Genomic DNA, 11,430 nt, shown 5'->3' with positions numbered 1-11,430 from the left:
ACCAGGTGCGAGATATGCAATTTCCATCTCTGACCATGTAAAAGACAAAAACCTTTAAATGAGTCCTTTCATCCATTGGGTCATTAATCCAGTTTATAGACACGCTACCACCTCCAAGTCTTACTCGTGCAGGACAACAAACCCAGGCATTGTGCAGTGAGATTGTTGAGGGGATTTGGTTAACTCCAATAGTAGGAGATTGAGTCATTAGTGGGTGCTGGAATTCTCTCGTTCTTCACACTAAGCATAAAAGTGCAGCCTGGCCCTCCCTGGTGGCGCAGCGGGTTAAAGCACTGCACTCAGAAGCTAAGGCCACTTCCGCATGAGTTCAATTCCCGCCTGCCCCGGAGGTGACCACATGGCGCGGCAGACCTCTCCTGACCCGCCCGCTGCTCCCCTCAGCAGTGTACTTCGTCGATCTGCCTGTTCTGCTCCCCACTCTGTCTCTGGTGAAGTCTCTCACCGCCCCTGAGCCTCTGGCCTGTACCCCAGTTCTGTATGCACAAATAAATAAATCTTTAAAAAAAAAAAAAAAAGTGCAGCCTAGCCTCACTTGCCAGTGACAGTGAAGAAATGCTTCCATCCCCCACAGTCCTTCACCAGATTGGGCCAGTGTGCAGGACCCTGACTGTCATCTCACTCAGGCATATGCTCAAGTTGTAAAATTTGGTAAAGATGTCCAAGCCTTCATGATTTTAGCTGATGCTAAGGTTATCACTGCAGGGCCAAAGGGAAGAACAGTGATTATTGAAGAGTTGGGAAGTTCTAATGTAACAAAAGATGGTGCAATTGTCTCAAAGTCCTTTGACTTAAAAGAGAAACAGAAAAATATTGGTGCTAAATTGAATGTTCATGATATTGCCAATAACACATGATGAAGCTGGGGATGGAACTTCTACTGCCAATGTACTGTCCTGCTCTATCGCCAAAGAAGGATTTGAGAAGATTAGCAAAGGTGCTAAATCCAGAGAAACTAAGGAGAAATGTGATGTTAGCTGTTGATACTGTAATTGCTGAACTTAAGAAGCAATAAAACCTGTGACAACTTCTGGCCCTCCCTGGTGGCGCACCGAGTTAAAGCACAGCACTGAGAATCTAAAGCTGCTTCCGCATGAGTTCGATTCCTGCCCACCCGGAAGTTGACCACATGGCGTGGCAGACCTCTCCTGGCCCGCCCGCTGCTCCCCTTAGCCGTGTACTTCGTCAATCTGCCTGTTCTGTTCCCCACTCTGTCTCTGGTGAAGCCTCTCACCTCCCCTGAGCCTCTGGCCTGTACCCCAGTTCTGTATGCACAAATAAATAAATCTTTAAAAAAAAAAAAGCCTGTGACAACTTCTAAGAAAGTGCTCCAGGGGCTAGGATTTCTGGAGACAAAGTGGCATCACCCTTTTTGATGCAATGAAAGCAGTTGGGAGAAAGGACATCCTCACAGTAAAAAGCAGAAAAACACTGACTGACGAATTAGAAATTATTGAAGATATAAATTTCGAGTGAGGTTATAGTTCTCCATGTATTATGAATGCACCAGAAGTTTAGAAATGTGAATTCCAAGAATCTCTGAGTACACTTGTTTTGAGTAAGTTAAAATTTGGTCTTCAAGTTGTAGCAGTCCACATGTTGGTGACAACAGAAAGAGGCAGTTGAAACATGTGTGTCTATTGCTATTAGGGTTGACTGTAAATATTGATGTTCAGCATTGTGACTTAGAGAACTGGAGACATCATTATGACCTCATCAAGCAGCTTGATATTATAATTGCCCACTTCTCAGCCTCTTGGCTAAGATCAAGTATAAATATCACAACTAGTGAATTTTAAAATGAAAAATTAAATGGATGACTCTGATGGCATAAAAAAATTAAATGGATGACTCTGATGGCATAGTTGTACTGAAGTTTGATGGGACATGTGATGTAGCAAATGAAAAGACAGAGTTACAGATGGCCTCAACGCTACATGAGCATTGTTCTGGAGTGAGACGATGCTCTGTTTCATTGCATTGCAGCTTTGAGCTCACTAACTCCAGCTAATAACGATCAGAACATCAGTATAGAAATTATTAAAAGAATGCTCACAACTCTTGCAATGACTATTGCTAAGAATGCAGGGGTTGATCCATAACTAATAGTTAGAAAATTCTACAGCGTTCCTCAGAAGTTGGTTTTGATGCCATAGTTGGGGATTTTGTGAATATGATGGAAAAAGGAATCACTGGCCCAACCAAGGCCAATGCACTGATTTATTAGATGTCACAGCTGTAGCTTCTCTGTTAGCTACAGCAGAAGTTGTAGTTACAGAAATTCAGAAAGAAGAGAGGGCCCTGCAATGGGTTGAGTGGAAGGTAGCATGTTCTGCCTCCTAGAATAGTGGTTTGCCATTATTAATGAACTGTGAGAGGAAGCTCAAAGCAGTGGCCCTCATCAATAACTTCAGAGAAAACAGTTGAAGGAAAGGACTGAAGAAAAGGCTGGCTGATATTTAAGAAAATCACCATAATCATCAGTTACTGGTTTCAGTTGACTACATATACCAGTTTATTGCTGTCACTGTCCATGCATACAGATGATTTATTTTGTATTTTTGAATAAAAAGACATTCATGCTTTCCTGATGGTCAGGGCCACGTATGATTGAACTTCTTTCAACTTAAATCACAGAGCATTTTTACCACTCGTCTTTCAAAATTAGGATTTTAGTGCTTTCCATCACCAGATGAGAAATTAAGGAGCAGCTGTTCTGTAGAGTAATCATTGTGTACAAAACAGAGAAATATCAAATTACATGACAAACTTTTGTGTAATCAAATGTGCTAACAGTTAAAAAAATGCAGCCCAACTGAATCTCCACTCTGTTCTAGAAATTGATGAAATGCAATGTGACACAGTAGGAGTGATATGATTCAATTCAGGTAGGTGTAAGTTAAATAAATGAAGAGGAATGATGGTGACGGTGCACGGGTGAACTATGGGTGAACTATGGTGAACTAACTACACCTGAGGGGAGAAAGCAAACATTGTTCAAAAATGAACAATGATGTAATATATACATAACTAAATTATATAAAATTTTAAAATGCCAAAAAATTAAAAATAAATGAAGGAATAGGAGATCATATGTTTTAGTCTTTTTTTCCTTTACTGTCTCAGTTCAAAATTTCTTTTGAGGGCCATCTGGTGATTCAGAGTAGGAGTGGGAACACAGAAACCTCCAAAAAGAAGAGACAGCCCTAACTTTCATGAAGCAGTGTGCTCTCAAACAGGAACTAGAATTGGGTTTTAGAGGATATCTGGGTTTGTGACAGAAGAAAGCAGGACAGGAGATTGCATTGGTCAGGAGGCCAATACCAGGAGACCATTAGTCATCAAATTCTTCTCACTTGACTGAAGGGACCCAGCCCACAGCCAAGTTTGAAGATTCTTTAACTTTTCATTAAGAAGGAGGCACCCCAAAGCAGAGCACAACTTCTGCAGGAAATGAATCTCACCACTTCCTCTTCCTTTTGGGTCTCTGGAGCGAAAGCTTTATTTTCCACACTTTTTCCTTCTGTTGCCAATCCCTTGGCACAGCTACACCCACATAGAGATAGCTGCAACTTTTCTCCCATCGAGAGTAGAGGTGAACCTTAACCCCATTCTTGCCCTTATATTGTTTATTTGGAGCAGTGGCTCTCAACCTTAGGGTCACTTGGGGGAATTTAAAATAACCCTGATGCCCAGCTCACACTCCAGACCAGTCTGCATGGGGAGGGACAGAGGCATAGGTTTTTTTTTTAAAGATTTATTTATTTGTGCATACAGAACTGGGGTACAGGCCAGAAGTGCAGGGGCATTGAGAGAATTCACCAGAGGCAGAGTGGGGAGCAGAACAGGTGGACTGACGAAGTACACTTCTGAGGGGAGCAGCAGGTGGGTCAGGAAAGGTCTGCCATGCCATATGGGTCACCTCTGGGGCTGGGGATCGAACTCATGCTGAAGTGGCTTTAGCTTCTCAGTGCTGTGCTTTAACCTGCTGTGCCACCAGGGAGGGCCAACATAGGTATTTTTTAAAGCTCTTAGATTATTTCAATGTTCAGTCAAGGTTGAGTGTCCCAGACTTAATAGGGGAGTAAACTGAAACCAATAGTGGAGTAAAATGTAGTGCAAGGAGCAGTTGACTTATCTGAACTTAAAGCACAGGTGACCTTTTTCTTCTCCAAAACTCTTAAATTGCATGGGATCAGGCATCACAGTGACCATATCAGGCGGCTCCGGCTGTCATAACAAAATACCACAGGCTGGGTATTTCCTCACAGTTCATAAGTCCAAGGTCAATGTGCTATCATGAATCACAATCTGTTTCTGGTGAGACCTCTCTGACTATAGACGGCCACCTTCTTGCTATATCTTCAAACATGCTTGAGATGGGGCGGGGAGGGAGACATATGGGTGAAAGGGGTCACTAATCTTATTGGACCAGGACCCCACCCTTATGACTCATTTAACTACTATTAGTTCCTTAGAAGTCCCAGTTCCAAATTCAACCACATTGAACTTAAGGCTTTTATGTCTGAATTTCAGGGGGAAGGGGGTGCAAGAGTTCCGTTCATAACAGCGGCCATGGACCTAACAGACACTTTAACAACTATAGCTTATTCGGGAGCCCTGTGACCGTCCTTGCTACTATTCAAAGTGTGGTCCATGGTTCACCAATGTGGTATCCTTCACAATTCATTAGAAACACAGAATGTTGGGTTTCAGCTGAATCAGACCCACTGAACCAGAATCTGCATTTAAAGAAGCTCTCCCTGTGACGAGTAGGTAGTTAATATGCAGGTAATGCTGTAATAGACTTTCCTCAATTCTAACAATTCTTCATTCTTAGAAATTTTAGCCATTTAATTTGCAAAGTAGCTAGCAATTCCTCTCCACAGAAGGCTCACTGTATCTCACAAGAAAGTCCAAGCTTTAGCACCCTGGAGCATGAACCTTCTGAGTTAGAGAATTCAGGATGAAATGTCCAGTGCGAACTATCAACTAGCTCTCTTCATTGAACATGCTTCCATCCTTTTTCTAAGTATTCAAAAACTCTTCCTAAGAAAAACAGCTGCCCTGGTTTTAAGAACTCGAAAGGGGCAGAGTTGAGGTAAGCACAGGTTTGGTTCTGCCACAGTCCTACAAACTCCAGCTACTAATTGTGATGAGGGCCTTGATCGGGGGGTGGATGGGGCTTTTATGTCAGGATGTAGGAGCTAGAATGAGGTTAAGTTGCTCTACTTCTGTGTATTATAAATGCTGTCTGGGAATAAGGGGCACGCATATCCATCTTTTTAAATATATAATTTATTTACATTTATTTCAAACTTCCCCCACCAGGTCACCCACACACCATCACCATATGCATCTTTAGGAGTTTATTCTTGGGCTAGTAATGAGAGCTTCAAGAGGACTGGGCAGTATTACCATGGGGGGAAATTTCCAGGAAAGAACCCCACCTACATGTCAACATTTTCATCCAGTGTGGATGTCTGAAATGTCTTTTTGTGTCTTTCCTTGAAATTTAAGTCTAGAGAAGATGAACACCTCAGGTGAAAAAAAATTTCGGTTATTTCTTCTAACTGGGGAATAGGTAAGAAGTATTGAGTGCTCTCTCTCTCCAGCTCTGTATCTGTCTGAACCTTACAGGAAAACAACTCTACCCTTCATGTGCTTCAAACTATCCAGATTTTTAAAGAGCTTTTAGCTAATTCTCCTCACATTGCCCACGTCCACACCCATTGGCTCTTACAAATTCGACCCACTGATGGGCATTAGTGATGACGGAGTCAAATTACTGGAGAGAGCCTGCCAGCCAGGGTGACTATATTCTCTGAACTCACACATTCACATATATATGTGCACACAATACAGAGACATATAGGATTCCCAGCTATTCGAAAGAACAGTGTTCCGATTTGGTATGATTTGATAAGGTTATTTTTGAGGCCTGGGAAAAGCTGTTATCATTAATTTATGTGGAAAAAATTTCAAGCATTCCCTACCCAAAAAAAAATAAAATAACTCACTAAATCATACCAAATAGGAATGTCTACTTTTGGATAGCAGGGGAAACCTGTATATGGTTTGGCTCAGAATATAATAAGTTGCAAATAGAGCAGTCTCAAAGGGAAAAAAAAAAAGTCTCAGAATGGCAGTAGGCAGCCTAAAGAGAGTTTGGGGGTTCAGGAAAGACTGTCCTGTTCAATTCCTTTGTAGTATGGTGTCCCCATTATGTAGAAGGAGAAATTTCATAAGCTTATAATGTCAGACTCTTGAGGCAATGAGACCATATTGTCTTATATTTTATCATAGATCAGGGGAAAAAAACGGAACGTTGAATTTCATTCAAAGAAACTATGAGTCTGGTTATGGCTTCAGAGGGAAAAGATCCAGAAAAATTCATATTCCTCACGGCGCTATTTTCTGGTTGTTCCCTATATCAGAAGCCCATTCAGGAAAATTGAATATCTAGAGAATATCTTTAGAGGGAATAAAAAGAAACTAACAGGAGGGGTTGGAGGAGGGGAAGGGTTAGCTGGGCACTGAGTGAGAAGGAAACATATTTCTGAGTTTTGTGTGGAATGTAGCTATGACCTAGTCGAGAACAAATTAATTTTCCATTAAGGTCTTAGAGATGGAGAAAAAAATTAAACAAAATCAGTGGAGGATGACTGGAATAATAAGTGGTCTGTTCCCCATACTTGAGGAGGGGTTGATGGCTCGGAAACGGTTAAACCTACAATGAAAAGACATGAGGAGATGGGGGAGGGGGAGGGGTGGTGTCCTGATCTATGTGTTTTCAGAGAACAGGTCTAGGACTAGAGGGAAGAAATTTTAAGTAGGAGAAGGGCACTTACTTTCACTTTCCTTTTCAGGGGAGTTTTCATCTTGTTACTGTGAAGAGCTTCTAAACAACTTTGTTACCTTGAGCAGAAAGTGGCCAAAACGTCTAAAGTCCACTTTGATCTGTGATTCAGTGATGGCAGCGTTTCAATTTGGCACACATGTGCGTTCATGTTTTTGACATTAACATCTTTCTACTTCCTATCTGCCAATGCTAGTCACCAGTCAGATTTGGTAAATGGTAAATGGGGGAAGCAAGAAAGTGGCAGGAAGGGTCTAACAGATGAGCCCACTCACTGCATTCACTCAGCACTGAGGGAGGGCAAAGGAGCAATGTGTATTGGTCTGTATAGTTAGAAGAGTCAAAATCAAGGACTGTCCAGGGTCTAAGATTTTACAACACTTGCTGGCTGAGAAATCAGCCTAACAGAATGCACATGCTGACAGAAGACACGATGCTCCTAGGTCAGAAACAAAGCACTTTATTACCAATGATGGAGCAGATTCTCCTTGCCCCCAAGTCCCATGAGGTAATGCAGGGGCAGGTCCAGGCAGATGGATGGATGCTGTGTACGGTGGGTCAGTGTGACAGCTGAGGAAACTGAGGCAGACACCTCTAACTTTATGAATGCATATTGTCAAATTTATTCAGACTTTGCCCTTGAGGGAGATATCATTTTTTTAAATGGTTTATTTATTTATTCATACAGAACTGGGGTTCAGGCCAGAGGTGCATATTGTCAAATTTATTCAGACTTTGCCCTTGAGGGAGATATCATTTTTTAAAATGGTTTATTTATTTATTCATACAGAACTGGGGTTCAGGCCAGAGGTGCAGGGGCAGTGAGAGGATTCACCAGAGATAGAGCGGGGAACAAGAACAGGCAGATCGACGAAGTACACTGCTGAGGGGAGCAGCAGGTAGGTCAGGAGAGATCTGCTGCGCCATGTGGGTCACCTCCGGGGTGGAGATCGAACTTATGCTGAAGTGGCTTTAGCTTCTTAGTGCTGTGCTTTAATCCGCTGTGCCACCAGGGAGGGCCTGAAGATAGAATTTTCAATCCCATCAAGGAAACAAATGCCCCCTCCTCTGGAGACACCTCCATCTTTGCTAAACAATCGTCCTTAAAAGCAGAATCTGGGAGAGAAACTGTCACAAAACAAGTAGGAACACCCGATAGAAATGTCCTCAGTGATGACCCACTGTAATAATGAAGTTCCAGCCCCATCTACTTGGACCGTAGCTGGATGTCAAACTCAGCTGCCCACATGACACTATGTTCCAGTTAGTAAACATCTGGAATGAGGAAGCAAAGAAAGGTCTTAGGTTTGGACAAATCTGGGTTAGAATCTTAGCTCTTTCATTTAGCAACTAAGATATTTGCTTAGGGTCTCTGTCAGCTTCTAATTTAAAAACTGAACCAATGATACCTCAGAATGTTGTTAGAAGGATTAACATGTAAAATAGTCATGTTAATTCATTACCTGCTAGTCTTTGATTTTTAGTTAGAGAAAAATAACATTCTGGAAACCCAAATGGTAAGAAACTAACATCAACGCATGTGCAAAATCCGGGCTTTTTGTTGTTGTTTGTGACTGGTTCTATAAATTGGAGAGGCTATGAAACAGGAAAGACACATCTTTGAACTTCTTTAATTCAAAACTATTCACCTGTGCCTCTCAGTAATTCTTGGGCAGAAGACCTCAAATTCTAAAATTGCAATAACTCTTTAGATCAGAGGAAAGTCATTGTTTCCATTTCCCATGGCTTAAATTCCTGCTGACCCTCCCCTCCTCCCTTCCTCCCCATCTCTTCCTTATCCTGTGCCTACTTCAACCCTACTTATTTAGAGCAAATTTATGTCCTCTGCCCTCAATCCCACACAATAAACACCTTATCCTGAAATAGCATAGATTTCCCTAGGGAACTCCAACCCAGTATCTCTCTAATTAAAGCTGTTTGGGGTTTTTTTTTTTTTTTTTTTCCTGGCAGTTCCAGCTTGAGGAATAAAGGAATAATGGGTAAAGACTAAAAAAGTTTACCTTCTAAAGCAATACTAAAGCAGATGACTTCATTACAGGGGATTAATTTGCCTTATTTGCTTCATGAGATTATTTTGCTGTTATCATTCTTGACCCATGAATAACAATAGGGACCCAGGAGTGTCTTTTGTCTTTTTACAACCCAGATGAACCAGGACTTGCTTTATTACTGAGACCCACCAGAAAGAGAATTGGGTTATGCTGCAGATAAGGAAATTAGAGGCAACAGTTATCAGTTTAGCATCTCAGTAGATTTTAAAAAATATCACCTTGTCATCTAAACTGCGTCTCAAATTTTATCATGCATGAGACGAGTTGAAACAGCTCCAGAGTTTCTGATTCGGTAGGTCCAGGGTGGGGCCTGAAAATTTGCATTTCATGCTGAGGCAGCTGGTGGGGAAATCTCACCTGAGCATTCAACAGAGGTTCTCACGCTGGCTGTACTTTACAACCACCTGGGGGAGTTTGCAGAAAGTTCCCAGGCCCCTGGGATTCTAACTGAACCAAACAGGAAATAAGCCTGGGCATCATGACTTTAAAAGGCTTCCTGGGTGATAGCATATAATACCAGGATTGAGAACTCACTGCACGTCTAGAATTTTCCCAGATGCAATGTTCTTTTCATTTCCAGCTTAGCAATTCAGGAGGAAGATGGATAGATATAAACAAGTCATTATTACAAGCCTTGCTGGATGTAAACAAGTGATTTGAAAGCCAACTGGAAAGTCAGGAGAGAAGAACATCAGATCTGCTTGGTATTTCCTACTGGCTGGGAGTGAGGCTGGCTCTAAGCACGCAGTGACCCAGTTTGGAAAGCTGGGCTCCAGAGCAAAACATCTCCCCTAGAGTCCTCTCTCACTATTGAGCAGTCAATTCAGTGGCCCCTCCCCATTTTAGCAGAGGGGGCTCAGTTTTCAGATACAGGTCTGATGAGGGGGAAAAAGAGGGCAGCTGATCCCAGGGGTGGGGATTTGCTTAGGAGTCTCACAGGGGAGGGAAGGGAGCCTTTTGGTCAGAACTTCTCATTTAACAAAAATCCTCCTTATTGTTGCTGTTTCCAGGAATTCTCTAGAACAGAGTAATATTTTCTCAAAGCTTCAGCTACCTGGCCCCTGCCTATGGGTTATGGTTAAGCATTTAGACCAGAGGATCTTAACTCTTAACTGCACACTAGACTCACCAGACACTTACAGAGACAAGTTCTTGCCACTGGTGGTCAGCTAGTCCCAGTCTTTGCTTAATGTTAGCACTACAGACCTGTATCCTGGGCAAAAGGGGCCAGTTGGTCAGCCTGCCCCAAGCCAGGATGATTAAATCAAAACCTCTGGGAGTGGCTCCTGACAGCAGTATTTCAAACCACCCCCCCCCCCAAGGGGGTTAGGGGGTTGTTACGTGCAGCCAGGAACAAAGTTGTAGATCAATGAAGTTGTGTATAGTGCGGTATTTTGGTGCTTTCTGGAGCTCTGATGACCTCAGGGTTTATCTCCATGGGTGCAAACAGGGACTTAACTTTGGGCTGAGCACCTGTCCTCTCTGTCAATAGAGCTGTCTCACACTCTGTGTTTGTGTGTGCACACGCATATTGAGAGGTTTTCAAGTAGAGAGGAAATGTGCTCTGTCTAGGTGCTGGTGATTTCAACGCATTTTCTCTGGGCCATTTCAACAACTTGATCTCTCAAGTATCACAGAGGCCATATCTTTAGCACCCGCAATCAAGTAGGAGCATCTGAATATATTTAACATTTGTGGAGCATGACAGCAACAGGTTGCGATGGTCTGACTTCCTGAGCACTTCAAGGTGAGAAGTAGGAACAACCGACCAGCTATTTCTACACTGTCCGCAGGGGCAGCGGAGTGACCAGCTACTTCAGCGCTGTCTGCAGGGACCGCGGAGGTCACCACTGGCCATGCTCATGGTCTCTTACAAGGACTAGGCTATGTCTGCTTCCAGGCAGATTTTAAAACTGCTGATAAGCTGCAATTTTAAATGAAAAAATAAACTAAAAACAAAGCTAGAGACAAGTGGGCAAGTTGAAGTATGTAGCACACGAGCTGGTAAATGATCCCTTTCAGGGAAAACTTCAGGAATATTCTTCTTTTATCAGCCAGTAGTTCAATCTCCTGGGAGCAAACAAGGACTCAGCCTCAGGCTGAGAACAACCTGTCTTCTGTGTAGAGCTGACTCATGTTCTGCTGGTGAAAGGGCATTCCCAGTGGTCCGGTACATGCCATATGTGACAGAGCATTTCATCCCATCATCCAGATAAAGTGGGTCCTGCCTTTCCCGGTCAATAACATGGGTAAGGGGAAAGCTGGGACAGGAGAGGACAGGAGCAGATGCTTGGCCCCACTTCTAGGCTGAGTCACATGCCAGCTCTCTCCAGAAGGCCCAAGTGGGTGGGATGACTGGGCAGCCCAAGCTATGTTGCCAGCATCCAGAGAGCAGAGCATGGAAAAGTGGGCTGTGCCCTCAGAAGGTGAAGAATGGCTGGTCAGCTGGTGGAGAAGGCAAAGCGTATTATGGCTTCTGTT

General features: G+C 43.0%; 1 pseudogene; it reads left to right on the top strand.

Annotated features, from left to right (window-relative positions):
• Positions 1-573: 573 nt before the first annotated feature.
• Positions 574-1,265, top strand: LOC101625435 (annotated as a pseudogene).
• Positions 1,266-11,430: the final 10,165 nt, after the last annotated feature.

The sequence above is a fragment of the Condylura cristata genome, unplaced genomic scaffold (assembly GCF_000260355.1).
Source record: "Condylura cristata isolate star-nosed mole 26May11 unplaced genomic scaffold, ConCri1.0 scaffold00037, whole genome shotgun sequence".
NCBI lineage: Eukaryota > Metazoa > Chordata > Mammalia > Eulipotyphla > Talpidae > Condylura > Condylura cristata.
This window is presented reverse-complemented; position numbering and strand designations above follow the sequence as displayed.